At 41.2% G+C, this 24,577-nt stretch overlaps 1 protein-coding gene across 1 annotated transcript in view; it reads right to left on the bottom strand.

Annotated features, from left to right (window-relative positions):
* Window positions 1-24,577, bottom strand: part of KCNK13 (potassium two pore domain channel subfamily K member 13) — an 89,275-nt gene that overhangs the window by 3,811 nt on the left and 60,887 nt on the right. The window lies entirely within an intron of this gene.

Raw genomic sequence — 24,577 nt, 5'->3', positions numbered from 1 at the left:
AATTTTATTAAGTTACCTGCTGGTCTTCTCCTTTATCCCTCCAGGAAATATGCGCTGGAGGTCACATAAGCTAGTGGGGGGAGGGGGGGCTGGCATCCATTTCTTTATAGTTAAAAAAAACTCAAAACAGACCCCCTAGTTCTCCCCACAAGAAGCAGTTGTTAGTAGGGAAAACGGGGTTACATAAGCCCTGATTTGGTGTTCTCTTTCATGCCTAGGTTGAATCCTTGGCATCTCCAGATAAAGCCGGGAAAGACTTGTCTATTATCCTGGAGAGCCTCTGCCAGTCAAATTAGACTGGGGTAGTCATGGTGCCCTCCAAGTGGTACTGAAGTATTACTCCCATCACCCATCACCCCTGAACATTGACCATGCTGGCTGGGGCTGATGTAGTCCAAGTGGAGGGCATTGCATGGGCTACCCTAGAAGATTATGACTGATTAATCAATCAATTAATTAAATACATTTATATCCCACCCTTCCTCCCAGTAGGAGACAATACTTGGTGAGAGGAAGCAATGACTTGACTTGGCATAAGGCAGCTTCCTGTGTTTCACCTTCTCTCAAATCTCCCTATCTTATCACTCTAATAGGCAAAGCAAGGTGGACAACCATAAGTAACAGGGTCTTTTCTGCTGCAACATCCATATTATGGAATTGTCACTTTGAAGGAGGTATACCAGGCTTATGCTCTTCAGGGAGAAGAATCCCGCCTTTCCCCCCTATTTTGGAGTGAGTTAGGTTTACCCATATTTATTGCTGAGGCTGACTGCTGTGGTTGTGTTACTACGGTTAGACTGGCGCTACTATGTTTGATGAGTGGGGCTTTGGAATATCTACTGCTGATTTTGATATTGCGAAGCACTTTTGACAGGGCCAAAGTTGCAGTATATAAATGTGAAAATAAATAAATTAGGTGCCATTGGACTCTTTCAGACGAATCTAATCTATGTGTCCTCGTTGGTTTCAATAAGTTTCACACCTAGTAACTTCAGACTTGCAGCCCTAGTCTTCAATTAAAGCAAAGCATTTGGATTAGGGTTGAGTTTGTCCTATAAATCTGATTAAATTGAATACACCAGCTCAGCTGCTTTATAGACTGTAGGCTAATTCATTTATATTAAGGGTCTCAGTTGCTCCTCCTGGGGTCCCTGCTTCCCCCCCCCCAGCTGCTTTCAAATCTCATCTCCACAGTTGTCAGCCATTTTTGTTTCCTCCTCAGCGCATGGACAAATTGGGATCCTCAAAGAAAAGAGGACTCTCCAGCCCTCTAGAAATGTAACACAGTGCCCCAAGGCCTCAACTTTGAGGTCAGAAACTAACACTGGATTTCATAAAACTGGGACTTTCATTGGCAGAGAAGCAATAGCAATGATAACAAAAGTGTTACTATTTATCTTACATTTTGTCACCCTGGAATTCTGCAGAGTTTTGCAAGGATACAGTGCCAGACTCCCTTTATTTTCCCAGACTCTGATCCCAATCATCATCTCCTTCCCTTCTACTAAACTTGCAATGCAGTAGATAATCTTTATGAAAAGCACATTCCTTTATCAGCATGACATCTTTGTCCTGTGCATTTTAGAGTGTTAAAGGTAGTTTGCTTTGAACCCTTGTCTGCTGTCCCTATCTCAAGGATTCCTGTGTTGCATTAATTGTAGCAATGTTCATGGGAGTGTGTAATATGCTAAGCAAAGTACATTTGAGTTCTCTGATGTTAGCTGAATAAATTCCCTCAATTAACAAGGGAATTTGGTACTCAGATGGTATGAACATCCACTAAAAAGGAATAGGTAATACCACAACTTATTTCCTTACACTCAGCTCTACACTGGCAGTTTGTCTCTTCATTAGTTTTGGTGGGGAGCAGCATATAGAGCCACTGTGGTATAGTGGTTAGAGTATTGGACTAGGAGCTGGGAGATCACAGTTCAAATCCCTACTCCAGCACTAAGCTCACCGGATGACCTTGGGTCACAGTCTCTCAGCCTAACCTACCTCACAGGGTTCTTGTGAGGATAAAATGGAGAGAGGGAGAACCATGTGCACTACACTGAGCTCCTTAGAGGAAAAGAGGGATAGACAAGTAAAAAATAAGTAAAATATCTCAATGTCAGATTGATATCACTGCAAGGTATTTTGCTGCAACACCCTGATTGCCTCACATCTTCTTAGAGGCACTACATTTAAATGGAAAAACCAACTTGATAATTGCTGGCGAAGCCACCTTACTTACTTCCAAATAACCTCCCCTGTACAGGCTGGGAAAAGATCAAATGTGCAGATAGTGCAGGCTCTAGAGCATTATGAGCTTTGTCTGTCTTGAGTATTGTGAATGGGCTTCTCACCAGACAACTGATTGGTGATCATGGACATAACAAAAAAGAGCTGCAATTTTCCTTAAAGGCTGGAAATTGATTTCAAGCCTTCTGGAAGATCTCAGCCTTCAGATTTGAACTGGGTCAGACACAGAGAGGTTTTAGTTGGATTTGGCTGAAATTGGGACTACAGTATGGCTTTTAAAGGAATCTTAAGCAGCAACAGCAACAGTATTGCCAATGTCTGCTTCAGAAGTAAACTTGCTTCCAATACGCTGTGCTTGGATATCTGTAGAGTAACAGATATGACAGGACAATGTGTCTAGTGCTCTCCCATTACAAGAAAACCAATCCTGTAGATAGGCTGTCCTGGAGCTTTCTGTTGCTTGGTGAAAAAGGGACCTGATATGTTTTTCAATAACAGTCAACCCACCTCAAGCCTTCCCACACTGCATACTATGAGTATGTCTGTGGACTTCTTGCATCAGTAGAGGATTGGGCTAGATAACCTTTAAGATAACTCTGGGATGCTAGGGTAATTATTTTACTTTATTTCCATTTCACTTTATGGTGGAGCCCAAATAAATTTGCTTGACAGTGGTGCAGATGTTGCTTCATTATTTTGCCTGCATAAAGAAAAACTGCACTCACATGTTCATAACTGGACTATTTTGAAAAGGCTCTAGTTCACATGATGCATGCACACACATGCTTTTTGTAAACACCTGCTGCACTTTGGAGAAGCCATAGAGGCCCTTTTGCTCAATTATTAAGCAAAAGAGGTCTGTCAGAACAAACCCACAAAACATTGCCTACACTAAATTAGATACTTTTGCTTATTTACCTGCATTTTCTGCCAGGACACAGCAATGAAAATAAAGGAAGTTAATTCAAGAAGAGGCTAGAAAAATGGCAAAACTCTCATGTGCTTGGCAAAGGGGCTCAAGAGCGATAAGGTGAAGAAAGTCTCCCTTTTCTCATTTACAGACCCATTAGTGATAATCTGCACTCCCTTTCAGACAAAACGGATTCATTTGCAGTAGTCCACATCCTCATTTCATGTCCTTAAGAGCGATGTGCAGCTAAATGCTCGTTCCTTGCTTGCTTTGTCATTTTCCAACTAACTCAGAATTCCACGGCTCAGAATTCTGACTGGGGAGATCAGGGGTCAGAAGCTCCTATGACTTTTCAAATAAATTAGCAGCTAAGGGAGCCCCTAAACCAGATCAGGACAATGGCACTGGGGGAGAAGGTTTAACACCCCCCCCCTGCTCTGCACTCTTTTCCTGACTAAAAGCACCTCTTGAAGGTGTTGCTTGCTCTGTGTGTGTGAAGATGCATGGGAGATCATGTTTTTATTTAAGACATTTATATTTCACCCTTCATTAAAAAAAACCTCAGGGCAGTGCACAAGAACAAAAATACATTAAAACTCAAAATCATAATACATTAAAAAATCAAGGTTTTTTTTATCAATCATTAGTACCAACCATCCACAAGAGCAAAAATAAATCGATTTAAAAAATCATCAGTAAGAGTTGGGCATTTTTAAAAAAATCAATAAATGTTTGGGTGGGTATTTAAAAGGTGGCAAAATGATGTCATGGATGACAACTGTCTTACTGTATTGTATCTGTATGTTTTTCTCTGGGGTAAATAGCGGCTTCAGGATGGGCATAAAGGGCTGGGGTAGGGAATTTAACAAGAAAAGAGGGGGGGTGAGAGAGAGAGTGAGAAAGAGTGTGTGTGTGTGTGTGTGTGTGCGCGTGTGTTAAGCTTCCCTCCCCAACGCATCAGTCTCAATCTATTCCTCCCATTGCTCTAAGAATGAATTTTCCTCTCTGTGCAATGCTTTGCGAACTGGGATACCATAAATTTAATGGCTCTTAGTAATGAGCTATGTGCAACATCCAGGAGCAGAGGTAGAGGCTAGACTGGCCCTATATCCCTTATGACTTTTAGCTGGGAAATGAAAAAAATAGCAATTCTACTTTGTTTTCAATTTCAGAGTAAACGTTTTTGAAGATTTCTTTTAGTTTTTTTGGTAACATTTGCTTTTCTTGTAATCCCCTTGAGGGCTCTTACTATTTATTTATTTATTTATTGGATTTCTTAGTCGCCCATCTGGCTGGCTAACCAGTCACTCTGGGCTACGTACAAAATAAGCAAAATAGCATAAAATGACACATCAATACAATTAACATTAAGATCTAAAAGCAATGATGTTAAAATCTAGCCCACCCCAAAGGCCTGCCTGAAGAGCCAGGTCTTCACGGCCCGGCAGAAACTCATTGTAGAGGGAGCCTGGCGGAGATCATTTGGAAGGGAGTTCCATAGGGTGGGGGCCACAACTGAAAAAGCCCTTTCTCTAGTCCTCACCAGTCTAGCTGTTTTGACTGGTGGGATAGAGAGAAGGTCTTTTGAGGCAGATCTTGTTAGGCGGCATAGCTGATGATGCTGGAGGCGCTCCTTCAGATAGGCTGGGCCGAAACCGGCTCAAAAGGTGATAGAAAAATGTTTTAATAAAAAGAAATACTAAATCCAGCAGGATTTTTCCAAAACACATCACTGTAAAGTGGCTGGCTTTGGCCAGAACTACAAATGGAGGTGTAGGTGCAGAGATTTACATGAGGCTCCAAGCAGCAGCTGACATGTCCAGTGGCAGCTGGTGGCTCCATGTCAGTGGGGCAGGGGAATCACTCTGTGTTTTAGGTTGAACTTTCAAGGAGCTGTCCAAGGTATTTTAGCTGCAACCACCAAGTTAAAGCAATACCAAGCCCAATCTCTTCTTTTCTGTGGCTAACCAGCCTACCAGTCTTTGAAATCAGCAATATATTTCTGTTAGTTCATTGTTCAATATATTTGGCTGGAATGGGCGAGGCAGAATCTGGTTTCTTATGGGCCAGACTTAGTCTTTTTATTTATTTTTATTTATTTAAAGCACCTTTAAAATGTGATATGGGTTTATGAAAGACAATGAACTCCCACTGGGGATAACAGCAAGAACTTCCTATAATTGTTTTAATTAAAACAAAAAGCTTAGTGGTACAGTACTTTGAAAAGGACCAGATGTTTATTTTCTTTCTGAGTCCAGGACTGCATCTTTCTTGATGGGGGGGAGGGGAGAGAGCAAGAGCGAGCGAGCGAGCAAGAGAGTAGTTGATAACACAGACACCCTGGCATTGGTAACAGAATTAACAGGGCATGTGTGGGGGTGTTGCACACTTCTGGCCCACTGAGTGGGGAGGTGGAAGAGTGTCTTGACCTGTATAGGTCTGGTTGATCAAAAGGGGAAGGAATTCTGAGTTAAGCAAATCCCTGTGTTTATGAAACTTAAAGATAACTTGGTGTGAATATCTGAGTGCCCGCACCAGTGGAGTGCTGGAGGAACTTGGGAAGATTGCTGCTACAGTATTTAGAACTGATCATATGGTGCGAAAGACTCCTTTTTCTAACATTTGGCTTCTTGTCCTCCACTCCCCATCCTGCCACATATTTTTCTCTGAGCAATAGGAGCTTAGTTTACAGGATTGGTTTTATTTATTTTTTAAAGAAACTCTGGAGATCTTTAGCCAATGTCTATTATCCATGACACCTAAATACACCATCCAGGCCAGGGAGGTTCTTTCTGTGTTAAAGCAGACCACAACCAAAAAGGATAGAAACCCAACCTAAACAACCTCTGAAAACCTCAAATGGGCTCGGTAATGTATCTATTAGAGTATCTAAAATATTAAATGTAATTTTATTATATAATAGCTAGCAGTCATAAAACATGATTAAAACCATTATATAAGGCAATAAAATATCCTTAATACATTCCATGCACTACTACTAGATCTACTACTTCCATGCATACTACTAGATCTAGTACAAGATTTGAATGCAAGGAATGTATTAAGGATATTTTATTGCCATATATGATATTTTCTAATATCAGGTTACCCAAATGTATTTTTGAGCTTTTAGGACCCACCTTATTTGAGATTTTAGGTTGTTTTTAAATCACTTTTAATGTCATTTTTACAATTATTGTAACCCCCCCAGGACCTTTGGGTGAAGGGCAGGTAATTAATAACAAGGAGAAGAAGAGGAAGAAGAAATGTGTGTTTTCTTTTTACTCTTCACTTGAGTTTTTCGCATGGTTTATGTTGGCACTGGGGGAGAGCAGCACTCATACCTTTAACAGATGTGTGACAGGAAGAAATTATTATGAACACAAAGGGCTTTTGGATGAACTTGAACTGAACTATTTTGTTCTTTTTTAAAATGAACATTCCAAGCATTTTTACTAATACAATCCTATTCATCCTATTCATTTTACTAATACAATCCTATCCAAAAAGTCTTAGATACATTGAAATCCATAACAGTAAATCACTTCCTTTCCTTGTTCTGTATTCATATTTAGCCAGAAGGACCCAAGATTGTATAAACCTAAACCAATCTTTTTCATCTTGCTCATGAGTGGAGAACAAAGGCATATTTTATCAAATAAAAGCAAGATTTCTGCTTGTGTTTGGCTTTAACAAAAAATTAGATCCTCAAAGACTTTGCACATTCTTTTGCACCTAGAAAGAAAGTTGGGAAAATTCTCCAGCATCTGGTAATACAATACACCTGTGATTTATCCAAACAATTCCTTTTCCAAATTAAACTATACAGCTTCGTGCCAATATACTCTTATGTTAAAAATATATCTCTATTGGTCTAAACTCCTTGATTAAAAACTTATTACATTTTCAGAAGAAATGTGATGAATGCCACTTTGTCTCTAATGTATGCTTTAAAACACATTACGTGTTTAAAGCAACATATAATTCTCTCTCCATGCTGGAGCCACAGAGGTGTTATGTGCAGGTATAATATCAGGCAGCCATGAATCAGGACCATGGAGAGCTCACTGTGGGCTGGATTTAAGACTGGACTAGATACATGAATTGCTGGCAAGCAGGGAGCTTGGAGACTTGGGAGTCTGATGGGTAGTTGTAAGCTGCCCATAACAAAAAGCAGCTCAATATTTATTATTATTATTTGTTAAATTTATATCCTGCCCTTCCTCCCAGTAGGAGCCCAGGGTGGTAAGCACAACACTAAAAACACACTAACACAACTTTAAAAACAGACTTTAAAATATATTAAAACAAAACATCTTTAAAAACATTTTTAAAAAGCTTTAAAAACATCTTAAAAATGGAAATGAAGCATTAAAAATTAAGATAAAATGGGGCTTTAAAATGACATCAGATCTTGCTACGGAACCAAATAGATATCAGTGGCCATCACACTGACAAACAGGATGAAGCCAAGAAATAAGCTAAAAATCAGACTGGGAAAGTTATAGAAAAAATGAAGTAATATTGAAGTGTAGTAATAATTAACAGGAGAAAGTCGCAGTGCAGGAGGACTTTAATGTGCTGTTGACAACCTTAAGCAACTTCATAGTAAAAAGAGCGCAACTACATAGTGGATAAGAATTTGAACACTGCACCAAGAATGCTGCAAGTGGAAAGAATCACACATTCTTCTCAGTCAGACATTAATTACTGATAGACAGAAGGCCCTAAAAAGCAGATGAAGTCAGAATTATGGGTAGCCAAGTGGAAATCAGAAGAAAATCACCCTCTGCTTTCTAGATTACAGCAAAGCCTGTCATTGTGTAGATCATGAAAAACTATGGAATGCTTTAAAAGAAATGGGGATGCCACAGCATCCGATTGTCCTGATGCGCAACCTATACTCTGGACAAGGGGCTACTGTAAGGACAGAATATGGAGAAAATGATTGGTTCCCCATTGGAAAGGGGTGTATTTTACCACCCTATTTGTTTACTTTATGTGCAGAACATATCATACAGAAAACGGGATTGGACCAAGATGAAGGAGGTGTGAAAACTGGAGGGAGAAATATCAATAATTTCTGCAGACGATACCATACTACTAGTAGAAACCAGCAATGATTTGAAACAAATGCTGATGAAAGTTAGAGGAAAGCACAAAAGCAGGACTACAGCTGAATGTCAAGAAGAGTAAAGTAATGACAACAGAAGATTTATGTAACTTTAAAGTTGACAATGAGGACATTGAACTTGTCAAGGATTATCAATACTTTGGCACAGTCGTTAACCAAACTGGAGACAATAGTCAAAAAATCAGAAGAAGGCTAGGACTGGTAAGGGCAGCTATGAGAGAACTAGAAAAGGTCCTCAAATGTAAACATGTATCTGTTGGCGTGTGTGCGTTGTTGCGTGAAACAGCATACATTACGATGGAGTTAAGTTGAGCAAGAAACTTCTTCAGAGCATTAGAGCATGTTAAGAGTCTTTATTAAGACATTAAGGCTTTTCAGCAGTTTCCCCCCCCCTCTAGCTCTACCGCACATCTCTCTCCAAAAGCAAAAGTAAGACAGCCTCTCAGGTCAGAGGCATGATGCAGAAGGACACAACTCACAGACTCTGTTAGAACTTTCCCAGTCTATATCTTGATGGTTACCATAACAACGGCCTTCACTGTCCGTTCCCAGACTGGCAAAGACATAACTCCCCCCTAGTTACAGTTTTGCAGACTTGATGGAAAACTACTAGGCCTCATGCCAACAGTATCACTGAACACTAAAGTCAGGATCATTCAGACCAAGGTATTCCCAATCTCTAGGTATGGATGTGAAAGTTGGACAGTGAAATAAGCGGATAAAAGATCAACTCCTTTGAAATGTGGTGTTGGAGGAGAGCTTTGCGCATACCATGGACTGCGAAAAAGACAAATAATTGGGTGTTAGAACAAATTAACCCAGAACTATCACTTGAAGCTAAAATGATGAAACTGAGGTTATCATACTTTGGACACATCAGGAGAAGACATGATTCACTAGAAAAGACAATAATGCTGGGAAAAACAGAAGGGAGTAGAAAAAGAGGAAGGCCAAACAAGAGATGGATTGATTCCATAAAGGAAGCCACAGACCTGAACAGGGTGGTTCATGACAGATGCTATTGGAGGTTGCTGATTCATAGGGTCGCCATAAGTTGTAATCGACTTGAAGGCACATAACAACAACAAAGAAGGTCCTAAAAAGCAGATGAAGTCAGAATTATGGGTAGCCAAGTGGAAATCAAGTAATTTCGTGCGTTTGGGGTTTGTTTGTTTGGAGTACTATTGCTTGCTTTTAACTGACCTGCATCTCCCCCCAAAATCCTTCAATCCATCTTTACAAATGCTTAAAATGGGCTTCGAAGCTGATGATTAATCACAGGGAAGGAGAGCATAAACATTCTACTAAAGGAGAAGGGAAATAATGGAATCAATATTTAATTCAATCCTTCTTTGCAAAAGAGTAAGTGCCAGTTTACACAACAGTTTTTAGGTTTTCTTTCTGCCACTTGTGGTTATCTCCCCTCCCTCCCTACTATGGATAGAAAATATAAATGATAAAGCAATCATATCATCATTCTGCTACAGATTCTGCTTCTAATTTGGCATGCTATGATAAATGACTCATTTGCAACTATGGGCTAAATTGAAAATAGAATCCCCCACCCCCCTGCCAGAAGTAGGTCCTCCTATGTTCCGAGACTTAGGAGTACTCTCAGGCCTATAGATATTATCTGTGAATTGTATGAAAATGTATTGTGGCAAAGTGATGGTAGTCATCATAGTACCCTCTAAATACTGTTGGACTGCAGCTCCCATGAGCTCCAGTCAGCATGGCCAATGATCAGGGATAATGGGTGTTGTAGTCCAACAGCATCTGGAGGGTACCACGTTGGCTGTCCCTGTATGGATCCATAGAGAGGGAGTCAGCTTCCAGAATAGGCCTTCTTTTAGCAATATATATGCATACTTCCAATATCTGTGTGCATATTAAGACATGTTTGTGATTCTTGAGAGAACAGCGATCTGTTTCAAAAATAATGCAAGATGATGTTCTTAGGATTAGAATATTGAAGTTTTATAAAATGCCTAAAATCACAAGGCACTGTACAAAAATGGAAAGAGTTCCTGTCCATAGGATTACAATCCTGGAATACTACCCCCAAACTCAACTTCTGAACACCATTGCATCACACTTAGTTCCAGACAAATGCTCATGTCTAAATAGTGGTGGCTGGTGCCCTTTGGGACTACTAGGGTGGAAGGAAGGGAGTCCAGCAGTAGATGAAGCCACAGCCAATGACAGGCAGAGCCAACTAACTCTAGTTTTGTCCCCAGCCTCCTCCCTGATCAGTTCCTACAATGGTAACATTGAGATTAATGAGGAGGAAGCTGACAGCCAGTGCCACCCCCTGGACTGGTTGTAAGGAAGAAGCCAGGTAGGTGGGAGATGTACAAGAGCAGACTGAGGTTGGTAGGGCTGTGTCCCATTTGCCCAAATGGATCAGCCTTCACTTTGCATAAACCATAGCTGGGTTTGTTATCTGTAGTAAGGTGCGCTCACAGTTACAGAGGAAATGCAATAAGCTGCGAATGACCCGGGATAGTTAACAAAGACTTACGGCTGAAACACCTTGTGAAGTTTCAGGTATTATTAAATGATAATGGCCCTGAGATAACATCCTTTAAATCCTTACCTAGATCATGGTTCCTTAGATATGGCTATGGTTGCTGGATGGGACTTGTGATGCAGCCACCAAAGTAACAATTCACTCTGAATTGCATGGAATACGACTGCACTGCGTTCATATCACAGCCATCACATTGTTCTGTGGTTCCACTTCAGGCCACAGCTACCTATCAGTTTGAGAATCACTGTCTTAGATTACTTCCTAAGATAAGGTAAGGTGTCCTTGGCAACAGTCCTGATATATTCCCAGGTCTAGGGATTGCCCACTCTATCCTGGCAGAAAGGGCTGGGGGCAGAACCCTTTTTAGCCTGCTTGTGCAGCAGCCTAGGGCCATAGGACCTTGTACTGACCAGATCTAATGTCACATGTGTGTGTGTGCACACATGCAGCTGTAGCTGCTGTGGAACACATCACTCTTGTTGTGTTAAAGCCAAAGCCAATCTCCAGAACTGAAGAAGTGCTATTGGGCAGGGAGAATGATCTGATCTCAAACTGACTGATATTTGAACACAAGAAGAGTCCTGCTGGACCAAGGATGGCCCATCTAGTGATGCCCATGGGAAGCCTGCAAGCAGGACCCAAGTCCAAGAGCGCTCTCCCCACTTGTGGTTCCCAGCCTCTGATAGTGGGCATAGAACACAGCCTTCATGACTAGTAGTCATCTGTGTCTCTTACACTACCCAGGATTGTTTTTGTGCAAAGCATGCAGTTCCCTGCCCCCAGGTGCAGACATTTTAATATGATATAAAGAAGGTATACCCAGTTTGCACAATTAGTTTTCATGGGAAGAAAGACCGCCACCTCTCAGAATTTGCTGCAGTTCTAAAACCAACTGAGAAAACATTGGCAACATATGCAGCACTATTCCGTCTCATCTTAATCACAATCTATTTGGGGTCTGTTAAATGCCAGCTCTAATTGAATGAAAAAAAATACAAACACCCAGCTGGTGAAGTTGGAAGGCAATTATATTTGCATTACTGTATTTCTGTCAAACAGCAACATCATACAACTATACGAGATATTTAGTTTTGATTTGACTTTGAGGAATGAATTAGTTCTAGTTTTTCCAGCAGATTCAGGCAGAAATTGCCATCACTGGAACAGCTACATCTGAACATTATATTTGGATGTTACAAATCACCACATAACTTCCTCATACAACTCCAACATTAACTGTCACACCACACCCAAGGATTCCTTGACTAGGCCGGAACCAACAGCACTATGAAGATAAAGGTTCAGATCCTCGCGTTGGTTATAAAGCTCACTGTAACCTCTCAGCTTAGCCTACCTCACAAGACTGCTGTGAGGATAAGGTGCCCAGAGGAAAGATGAGATAAAAATCTAATAAACAAACATAGTTAAGTTATGAACCACACTGCCTTGAGCTGAATTACACGTTGCTCCTGCCCAGCCCTTCACTGAGACCTTTCAGAATGTTTTTAGACTATTTTCTAAAGTGTTTGCAATCCCTACCAGCTTAATGGTGCCTACAAGTGTGACAAACATGCTGTGCCCACACCATCATCCAAGTGATTAAGGAGAGGGGCTGGACGAGAGGCATAGCAGAAACCCCTGGGAATAAACTATAGTGCTTTGGAGCTCATTTATCATGTCAAGTACAATAAACCAAAGAGTTTTAAAATAGAAAACTTGATGCTAAATTGCACTCCAGGTTGTCTTGTGTTTGGAAGTGTTTTTTTGTTTTTTTTAAAGAGGATTTCAATAGTGGACAGGACGGCTGGAATCCCACTGAGCATACTCAGCATGCCTCAAGGCACCCCTTTTTCTCTGCCTCAGCTGTTTTACCTACAGTTCTGCATGGCTGAGCAAGATGCTCAGCTTATTCCTAGGAGATGTTAGAGCTCCTACTGAGTCCCAAAATGTGGTCCACAAACGCTGGAAATTCCTCCATTGTTTTAACTATAAATACACCACTCTTGACAAGTGGCCTGGCTCCCCAAGGAGATTGGTCCCTCACTTTGACAGGTACTTGAGATGTAAAATTAGGACAGTTGTCATAATTTCTTACCTACAGTGTAGAGAAATTTAGAGTAAAGACTTCATAAATCTGTACAGTCCAATTACTCCATGAAAGGAAATACTAAAATTGAAAATAACATTTCACAGTGTCAGATTCAAAGCAAACATCTAGAAATCCACCTTGTGTTTTAATGAGTAGCAACTTCTTCCTCCCTCTCTCTGATCTCAGATGCATTTTGCACTGGGAGCCATCCACCTGATGACAGACAGTGTTCCAAAAACATCCCCTCGTACAATGAAGGTGTTATGTCCAGCCTATATACAGTATCTTCTCAGTAGCCCCTTGCTAATTACTTTCAGCTAAACCTTTAAGCCAGTGATGAGGATCCAGTGGACCTTCCTAACTTGTTGGACTCAAACTCCCATCATCTCCATCCTGCATGGCCAATGGTTAGAAGGGTGATGGGAGTTGTGGTCCAACAATATTGGGGGGAGGGGACACAAGCCCCCCATCCTGGCTTCAAGCAGGATTTCAATCCCAAAACGTAAAAGCATTCTAGTTTATTCATATAGTCTTTCAAGTAGGAAATAAACTGTGTGATTGGTACACTGTAAAAAGAAAAAGGATGCAATGGGGGGGGGCTTCACTAACTCAAGTGGTCCTATTGGCCTTTTGCACCATCATTCAAAATCACCGCTGGGGCGGAAGGCAGTACAACTCATATGCCTCCTTACACACTTTGCTTTGTCTCTTCTTAGCTTTCTAACATTTGATATAAAAATGAGAGATAATTATTTATTATTAAAAATCAATGCGTTTGAATAGCACTTGCAACATTCTAAAGCAGTTCAAACACATTATTGCAATCTTTACAACTATCTGGTAAGGTAGGCCAGTATTACTACTTCATGTGCTTACTGGGAGGAAGGGCGGGATTAATAATAATAATGATGATGATGATGATGTTGCAAATGGGGTGGGGTGCAGGGGTGAAGTTGACTTTTTTAAGGCCACTTAAGTAAGCTCATGGTTAAAATGAGCCATTAAATTGTCAGCTCTTTAATGTACAGTGTGGGATCAGACACAGGGATCCCAACATCAAAGGGTATGTGCAATGTATCTATTGCTGGGTTTACCAACCCACTGTCACCACTAGAGGGAGTTTCATTCATTATTTGCAGTGCCCTCAGAGGTAATTTTGGTTATTTAAGCCCTATGTAGGCAACTGCCACTTATAGGCATGAAAATGTTTGAAGGGAGCAGCAGGAAAGTGCATGGATAGCTCCCTCCCCTTGATATGCCATGTGCTGGCTACATGATCAGTGTCAGTCTGAAGGGAGCCACTTCTACATGCACAGGGTACAGATGGATGAATCAGTCTGTTTATTGCACCTGTCAACTTTGCCTATGTCCATTTTGAAGTGTGTCCCATCCTAATTTGTCATTGATTTTATTTTAAAAAACTGTATGAAAATTCACATTTAAATACCCATTTCATCTCAATGTATGCATTTATAAATGCATTTTACCCTAAAATATGTTCATTTTATGCATTTTGGTACAATTTTGAGACAAAAATTGTATTGAAAAATTCAAAGGATGGAATCTAAAGGATAATTACCTTACGATGGATCTACTAATCCAGGAGGCGCAAGTTAGTTTTCTTTAAAATGCAGAGCAAATGAAATTCTCCTCCATCCCTAACACACAGTTTCCTTCATAGGGATGGGAACCCTGACTGGCCAAGCTCCATCATCCCTTGTGCAGAAGAGCCCCGTGTATGTACAGGTTCCTTCACACTGACATCAAAAGGGTGTGTGGCTAACACATTGCTGTGCAGGGGACATGACTGGTGGGTGAGATCCTGTATGGAAAGCACATGCAAGATAACTGTTATCTCAAGGAGTTAGGGTGGTGCCCAGCAATGCCCTTTAATGCCTAGGTAATGCCAACGTAAGGGGCCTTAATCTTCTCTGTAGCCAGCCATGCTTCTATATGTAGTTTTGCCCTTATAACATTGCACCCTTTTAAGCCTGAGCTCTCTAAGGAGTTAATGTTACTTCCTCTCATCAGCATTATATTATAAAAGTTAAGTGAGAATTTGGGGTTATTTATCTCTTAAAGATAAGCCTAAGCAGAGTCCCACGGTAAACCACTTTGTATGTGTTACTGGCTGCTTCCCAAGTGTTTAGGCTGGCATGCAAGGGTATGGATGGCCATTTATTTATTATTTATTAAATTTATATCCTTCCTCTCAGAAGAAGCCCAGGGCAGCAAACAAAACACTAAATACATGGCAAAATACCTTAAAAACAGACCTGAGAAAACATTAAAACAAAAGATCTTTAAAAACATATTAAAAAATAAAAAAGCCTTAAAAGCATCTTAAAAAGCAATTCCAACACAGATGCAGACTGGGATAAGGTCTCTACTTAAAAGGCTTGTTGAAAGAGGAAGGTCTTCAGTAGGCGCCAAAAAGATAACAGAGATGGTTCCTGTCCAATATTTAAGGGGAGGGAATTCCAGAGGGTAGGTGCCACAACGCTAAAGGTCCACTTCCTACTTATGTGGAATGGACCTCCTGATAAGATGATATCTGCAGGAGGCCCTCACCTGCACAGCGCAGTGATAGACTGGGCATATAAGAGGGAAGACAATCTTTTGGGTATCCTGGTCCCAACCTGTACAGAGCTTTGTATACCAAAATAGAACCTTGAACTTGGCCCACTAGCTAATGGGCAGCCAGTGCAATTCTTTCAGTAGCGGAGTGACATGTTGGTGATACCCTACCCCAGTGAGCAGTCTCACCACTGCATTTTCCAGCTGCAGCTTTCGGACCAACCTCAAGGGCAGCCCCACATAGATCTTATTACAGTAATCCAGCCTGGAGGTTACCAGTGCATAGACAACAGTAGTCAGACTATCCCAGTCCAGAAACGGCCACTGCTGTCTTACCAGCGGAAGCTGGTAAAAGGCACTCCTAGCCACTGAAGTCACATGGGCCTCTAGTGACAAAGATGGATCCAGGAGCACCCCCCGACTACGGACCTGCTCTTTCAGAGGGAGAGCAGGCAACTGACCAATTATCCAAACCCCGGAACCACCAACCCACAGCGACCCCATCTTGCTAGGATTGAGAGTCGGTTTATTGGCTCTCATCCAGCCCACCACCAAGACCAGTTATCTCCTCTGGCCACCCTAGTCTTGCACATAAACATTATCAAGGCTATTTGATCATAACCCAAATAGGAGGTGGGCAGCTTTGTCAGCATATTTTGGCAAAATGCATCACATCCTATGAGATTAAGAACAGTCCGTCTGCCCATCCGTCCATCCATCCGTCCGTCCGTCCATCCGTCCACCCACCCGAGCTCTTTCTTTGGAATCCCAAGCGCATCCTGAGCTATAGGAAGTGCTGCATCTTTGGCTGTCAGGAATCCAACCCTGTTGCCTTCAAAGGGGGATTTCCAATAAAGGATGCAAGCTTATCTGTCTTTGCTTTGTTCTTAATTTTCTCATCCTATGAATAAGGAACACACTTACTGTTCTTTATTGCCTATCTGAATCCAAAAAGGACCATTGCCCCTTTGGCAATATAGATCCGGATCCCTCTCTCACACATTTGTGATCACATATAAGGGAACAGTGTGAGCCCCCCCCCCCCGTTAGAAAGGGCTTTTCATGAAACCAACCAGATCCAAATCTTAATTTTTATTACTTAGCCAAAAGCCACCAATTGTACGAAAAAAAAAAAAAGTCACTCAGAGCATAAATAAAAAGAAAACAGCATATCTGACAACCAAGTCTCCATTCCACCAGGTTTCAGTTAAACTTACAATATCAATGCTGTCCTCTAAGCCCTCTAAGGAGCTGCCCTGGGCTCCTACTGGGATGAATGGGGCGGATATAAATCTAGTTAGTTAGTTAATACAAAGCACTCCACTGTTCCCACGTTGGCTCAGAGACTTCTAGCATTAGTGTATAAACACTTATATCTCTCTTCAAGTGTCACTGGCAAGTTTGGTTTGGCCTGTGGTACTTTGGCGTCTCTGAATTGCTATTCTGTGCCCCTGCACTCACAATGCCTAGTTCTAGGCCTACCCTATTTAAATGTTCATCATTTTTAATGTCTTTATCCTGGGGGGAGATTTATCCCTCCTCAGGTTCCATCAGCTTTCCCCCGTCAATCAGTTTTAAAGCTGCTCTGCCACCTTTTTGATTTTAAGCACCAGCAGTCTGGTTCCATCCTGGTTCAAGTGGAGCCTGTCCCTTCTGTGCAGGCCCAGCTTATCCCAAAGTGTTCCTCAGTGCCGAACAAATCCAACCCCCTCCTTTCGAAAGCATCATCTTATCCATGCATTGAGACTACAAAGCTCAATGCCAATCTAGAGATGTGAAGGCCCAGAAAAAACCCAGAAAAAAATGGGTTTTTCCCATTTTTTTGAAGACTTTTTTTATTTTTTTCTGAAAAATTGAAAAAAATGAAGAAAAAATAGATTATGGAATGTTTTATTTTAGCACGATGAATAAAATATTTCACTGAATCGTGCCCCCCCCCCTTTCTCCATTATGGGAATGGATGCTTTATGTCTGCTTGACACTATGGAGGACTAGTGGAGACATAATTTTCTTTGTTATTAATGTTGATGGTTTCTTTTTTTTTCTTTTTCTTTTTAAATTTGCCTACTCATAAACTGGCAAAATGAAAGAGGTTCCTTACAGTTCAGGAACTTGTAGATCCATTTGTTACAAAACAAAAGTAAAAATTTTAAAAAGTAAATTCAGTTTGTAATCATTGTTTGAATAAAATGTACTTTCAATATACCAAATGTGATAATTTTATGCCAAACCAACTTGTACATAATTACGTTTGATGTTCCTGAAGTAACAGTGACTTGCAATCTGGAAAAAGTGCTAATATTGCATTTTTTCAATTTTTCCAAAAAAATCTTTTTTTTCTGGGAAAAAAAAAGGAAAAACCCATTTTTTCCCCATGGCTTCAAAATTTCTGGAAATTTTACACCTTTATGCCTATCTAGCTGGTCCTGTGCATGGAACTGATGGCATTTCAGATAAAACTACTTTGGAGGTCCTTGCTTTCAGCATTTTACCTGGCAACTTAATTTTTGTTTCCAGGACTTCACAACTGCATTTCCCTATGTCATTGGTGCCAACCTGCACCACTACCAGGGCTGTGGAGTCAGAGTCAGAAGCAATTTTGAGTGGAGTCGGAAGAAATGTACTGACTCAGACTTCAAAATAAAATTAATATACATTTGCCATTTATGAAGGAGTCAGAGTCAGAGGGTAGAAAAATTAATATACATTTGCCATTTATGAAGGAGCCTGAGTCGGACAGTAGAAAAAAGAGTCGGAGTCGAAGGTTTGACATACTGACTCCACAGCCTTGACCACTACCGCTGTCTCCTCCCCAGCACTCCCAACCTATTTAGACAACGGGTGACATCTGCAACCTTTGCACCAGGCAGGCTAATCACCCTGCGGTTTGCATGACACAAATTTGAAATTATGAAGGGGCATAAGATATGAAGAGCTGCGTTATTCCAAGTGAGACAGGATCCCCAAGCTGCTTCTTCGACTGGATGCCCTTATAAATGCAAGGCACGTACTTTACCACCAAGGTTTAGTGATGTGAGAAACGTAGGAGAGGCACAACCTCACATGGGTGCAGTCACAGCATGCAAACTTGGCCTGCATCAGGTGCAGAAATGCACTGGATCTGGCTAGCAATATAATTTGTATTGGCAATGTTAGTATTATAAAGCATGTTGGATACAGCTGAGATAAAGAAAGCGTATTATGTACTATTGCATGACAGTCGTTTTATACTGTAATTATCTATCTCTGCATTTGGCATGACAAAATTATATACACAGCTCATTATAAAAAGAGTGGTTCATAGTGTGGGTATGTATATTCTGATTTCAACAAATAATACAGTCTGATTTTTTGGGCAAGTTCTGATTACAGATAGCTCCTTGCATCTAATAGATCAAAGACAGCCTGTTGTTAGAACAATGAAATAAGGTTGGATTATTTTGTTTTCTCACATGGTAGACACTTATAGGAGATGCTCTACCCACTTTGCTTCCTGGATACCTTTGCCCATGCTTAATGTTTACTTATGCAAGTGGCATCTCACTTATACTGCCTTGGCACAGCTAGAATGATGGCTCCTCTGCAAGCTGCTTCTTTTCCCAGTGAGGATCTACTTCTGATGCTTTCTTCACCCAGGAAAAAAAAAGAAACTGCCACACAAACATAATGAAGCTGAGGGATAGTTTATTCCAGCAGTTTAGTCCTTGAGGGAAAGGACTCATATTTCATCTTCTTGACAATTTGGCTGTCTTGTTCCTTGCTTCCAGTCATCTGAATCCAGAGTAGGGAAAAAAGCAGAAATCAAATGATGAACAAATCCATCCTTTAAGCTAGAAATAAGGGCATTGTGAACAGCAAAAGTTATATTGGTGGTTCAGGCTGGAGCAATCGGTTGGGTATATATCTTTTAAAGGTTTATTATATATTATGGGTTATATTCAGTTAAGTTCTATTCAGAGTAGACCCCAATGAAATTAATGTACCTAAGTTAGTCAGGTCTATTAACTTCCATGGGTCTACTCCAAGTAGGGCTTGCATTGACTATAGGTTGTAGAGAGTGTACAGATACTTTTCTGTTCATGTGTAGTGAGATACGCACAGCTGGGGAAGTCTAATCCAGATCCTCTACTTGGGTAACATTTTTTTCTTAGACAGCATACCAGTACACTATCCCAATACCGCTCTGCACCAGAACAAAGGTGGGCTACTTCACATGCAGGAAATCACTGGTGTAGTTATGTGGGTGGTACAGATGAAACTATTTAAAACCTGGCTCCTAGGATGTGGCTATAGATAACATGACGTTCTCCATGCAAGAAGGTTGATCTTGCCACAGAAATTGCTGCACATGACCAAAAGCTAGGCTCCATTGTTGGTAGTAGCAACAGGCCTCCAACCCATCCCTGGCAAGGTTGTGCCAGGACTGAGTGAGAGCAAGGCAGCCACTTATTATGCTGGGTATCCACAATCCTGGTTTTGTGTCTACTACTGAGTACTACACTGAAAAGCAGTTTTTCAGGACTATTTATTTCATTTATGAATAAAAGGTAAAGGTGTCCCCGTACTTGTAGTGCGAGTCATTTCCGACTCTTAGGGTGACATCTTGCGACGTTTACTAGGCAGACCGTATATATGGGGTGGGATTGCCAGTTCCTTCCCCAGCCTTTCTTTACCCCCCATCATATGCCGGGTACTCATTTTACTGACCACGGATGGATGGAAGGCTGAGTGGACCTCGACCCCTTTTACCGGAGATTCGACTTCCTCCTTCTGTTGAAATCGAACTCCGGCCGTGAGCAGAGCTTCAGCTGTGTTACCGCCGCTTACCACTCTGCACCACAGAGGATCTTCCCATAAAACATCCCAAAGTGATTCAGCAATAAAAACAAACATTAAAAGCATATATAAAAACAATTTTCATATCCAGTTACAGACACACATTGGGATAAACATCTCCACTTAAAAGTCTTCTTGGAAAAAGAAGGCCTTAAATAGGTTCTAAAGAGATAGAGAAGGCACCTGTCTGATATGTAATGGGAGGATGTTCCAAAGGGTAGGTGCCATCACACTAAAGGCCTGATCTAAACTTTTTCCCATGGACCACTTGAAAATTGCCGAGGGTCTTGGTGGACCATTTAAATGAGTTTTCTGCCTTTTGTTGTAGCAGTTGTTGTACACTGTGCTGGGTGCTGTAGGATTTTTAATTCAATTTGTGCAGATATGATGTGGACCACCTGAAGGAAGCTCATGGGCCACTGGCAGTCCATGGACCACAGTTTGGGAACCCCTGTTCTAACATTATATAGAATGAATGAGACAGTATTGTAGGAGGCCCTCTCTTGCAGAGAGCAGTGATCATCAGTTGGTTACGTATCTTTTAGGTATCCTGATCTCAGGCTGTACAGGGCTTTGTACACCAGTACCAACATCTTGAACATAGCTTCGTAGCTAATTGGCAGCAGTGCAATCCTTTCAACAGCAGTGCAATATGACATGTTAGCCCTGTGTAATTGCTGAGATGTTTTGCAATCAAGCTTTTGCTGATATGCATTACAGGCATATGACACCCTGTACTATGGAATGCCTTATGCAAAGCAACAATCATCAGTTGATTCAGACACCTTGCCTAGGCTTTTCCTGACCTGTAAGGTCAGACCTTGTTTTTATTCAAATGAAGTCCCTGAATTCCTGTTGTTAATTCCTGTTTTTATACTACTGTTTTACTGGTTTTATGTTATATTTTTGTTTTAATGATATTGTTTACTACCTTTATATTGTTCACCATTTAGGTATTTTTTTAGAAGTATTAAGATCATTTATAAATGATCATTTATTTAAACAATAAAAATATTGATACATGAATTAGCCTAGTGGATTGAGTGGGAGATTGGAAGCTTTTGCTGGTGACTTTAACTAACCACGGTTCGGGGTGATGTGGTTAGACAGACTCAGGCTAGTTTTGAATATGATTTACTGAAACAAGCCACCTACAAACTGTGGTTTACAAGGCTGGCTGGCTTCAAAAACCCATAGTTAAAATTAACCACAGTTTAAGTCCAGACATAATGCTAATGCAGCTGTATCTTAATGCAGCAATTGCAGTCCAGTTGGTTGGACAAAATGACTTATAAAAATGAAAGCAACTGAGAAACCTAGAGACTATACAGGGATTATTTTGTTCAGAAAGATGCATTCTTGAATAAACCAAAGCGTGGGTCACTTTTAATGGATGCAGGCTTCTGTGCTGCTTTCCCTGCCCTTTCCCCCTCAGCAGATGAATCTGCTACTTAATCTACCCTGTGTCACAAATAGTTGGACTTGTCTTAGAAAAATAAAACAAATACTCTCAACCAAATGTTCCTGGTGAGACAAAACAAAATAAATTTAATTGTCTCCAGACAGACTTGCAGGAGGCAATAGGCAATTTGTCTCTATGAGCGCTTTTCCTTTACCAAACATGAGCTCAATTTTTTTCAGGTGAAGGGAGGGGAAAAAAATACTGTGCAGGTTATTTGGTTCCCCACTGTTCCCCCCACTCCCAGACTCATAGGAAGGAACTGCACATCTCTCTCCCCATCAGCAAGTTGCATGTGCCCCAAATGTAGGGAAGACTCATGGATATTTGCCCCCTCAACAATCAGAAACAGGAAATGCATCTTTCAATTTCTACTTCCTGCAATGTCTAAAGTGGCTCTTGATGCATTGGTTCAAATGTCAAAAAGAAGAGGCGCTACCATTTGCAATGGTACCATTTGTGAAAGGAACACAAGAACATAGGACTTGCACCAGATCAGACCATTTAGCTCAGTATTACCTGCACTTACTGGCAGCAGCTCTCTCCCAGCCCTACCTGTAGATGGCGGAGATTGAACCTGGGACCTTGTGCATACAAAGCAGATGCTCCACCACTGTGCCTCGGCTCTTTTCCCACTACAGCCCTGCACCTATTAACCTCTAAGGTGCTGCGTTTCTTTTTTGAAAGAAGCCAACCTTCGAAAGCAAAGGACGTTTGGTAGAAAGACTAGTTATTCCTCCCTTTTAGCATATTGGTTACCTGCTCTTCATAAAAGCAAAAGGGGAACACTTATATGAGCGGCAGGAGGCATTATATGTACTAAAATATGTACAATAAAAGTCTTGCTAATAATTCTGTATATCCAAAATCCAGTTTATTGTGAAACACAGTAGAAACAGAGGCACTTGGAATTATAATGTAACAGCATGTCTTCACTGTCCTTCACAATTTATTTACTTTTAAAAGATTGATATGCCACTGTTAATAAGTATAGCACAGCGGTTTACAAAACTAAAATAAAACAGTAAAACATCTATAAGAAAAAACTAAAATCTGGACAAAGCCATAAATGCAACAACTCTACATCAAAGCAGATAGAAAGCTATCAATTTACAATGACCAACTGAAGAAAAAACAAAAACAGGTTATACTTGCCTTCAAAAGGCTGGCAAGAAGGAGATGGTAGTATGAACTTCTGTTAAGATGGTTGCTCCACAGCAATGGGAATGCAACCGAAAAGACCCTGCAGGAATGGAAACAAATCTACCCTCCCCAGAGTAAGGGGTCTGGAGTATGGACTCATCAGAAGATTTGAAGGGCTGAGGGGATTCATACGAAAGCTGAGGTTCCCTGAGATAGCATGGAGCAAGCTGTTAAAGCAATCTGAACTGGGCCTGGAAACAAACCAGCAGTCAGTTTCGATGCTTCATACAGGTGACAAACGTGAGTATTGGTGTGCATCTGTTAACACATTCTGCTCCAGCTGAAGTTTCCAAACTGTCTTGAAAGACAGCCCCACATAGAGCACAATACAATAATCCAATCTAGAGGATTAGGGTGATTTTGGAAATACAGATCTATCTACAAGATTTTTATTCTGTATGGTTTTAATTCTCCGTATTTGATGCACCTGTTGAGTTAACATAGGGTGTCACCCAAAATTGTATGAGTGGAATTCTCCTTTGGAGGGTTGGTGAATCCTCTGGAGCAGCTTTTGGGGGTCCACCGAGTGGTATATGGGGGGAGGAAGGTAAGGGATGTCCTGTTGCATGAGCAGAAATCCACTGTGCAATGGGGTGGACAGCACTGGATGTCACCCATAACCTTTTGTTTTTCCATGTATTTCTTTTCTTGCAAAAAAAAACAGAAATAAGGAAAGAAAGCCCCTTGACCATGTTAAGCATAAACTCCAAAGGACAGCAGGTAATTCTTGTAAGGGAAGCCATAGCTCAGTGGTAGAGCATCTGCTTTGCATGCAAAAGGTCCCAGGTTCAATCCCTGGCATCTCTAGTTAGCATTGCCAATCTGAAACCCTAGAGAGCCACTGACAGTCTATGTAAAACAATACTGAAATAGTTGGACCAAGGGTCTGATTCCATATGAGGCAGCTTCTTATGTCCGAGTGTTTTTCTTAAAGAAGGGAAGGGCCGTAGCTCAATCCTGAATTAGATGTACCAACAGTCTAACTCAGTGTTAAGGCAGCTTCCTATGTTCCTAACGCAACCCAGCATCTGACAGCCAGCAAGAAATGTGATATGAGGTGCTGCATTTTTACTAACTCTTAAGAGACCGGGTCCCGCTGAGCTGTTGTTTCTGTTTTCATCCCTGTGGCTCTCTCAGCTTGGAGCACGCATTCTCCTGCCTGTTGCCTCTAGCAACACCTACTTGAGCGTGCCAAGAGTGATGCCAGCAATGATGTTCGGCCAGCACAGTAAGACCACCAAACGAGCTCAACTTTCTAAGCCTTCTCTGCCATCAGAGATAAAATCCACTCCCACCAACTGATTGTATGCAAAGACATTAAGGATTGCATGCAAACATCTAATTAGCTGCAGAACGTTTCACAACGCTTGCCAATGATGCATAGAAAAAGCTTTGGGGATTTTAATGCAACAAGTAGATTTTGCTGATTGCTTTGAAAAGCGTGGCATCTTACTGTCAGGCAGTGGGGGGGGCAGAAGGAAGATGGGATCTTCTTATAGATCTATGGCTGAATTGTGGAAGATTTGCAAGTGTTTCCAATAAAAGGCTCCACGCCCCACATCCAGATTAGGCTGCTGAAACAAAGTGAGGTGGGA

Source organism: Rhineura floridana, chromosome 2, assembly GCF_030035675.1.
Source record: "Rhineura floridana isolate rRhiFlo1 chromosome 2, rRhiFlo1.hap2, whole genome shotgun sequence".
NCBI classification, from domain to species: domain Eukaryota; kingdom Metazoa; phylum Chordata; class Lepidosauria; order Squamata; family Rhineuridae; genus Rhineura; species Rhineura floridana.
The sequence above is the reverse complement of the archived record's forward strand: the minus strand, read 5'-3'. Positions and strand labels throughout refer to the sequence as shown.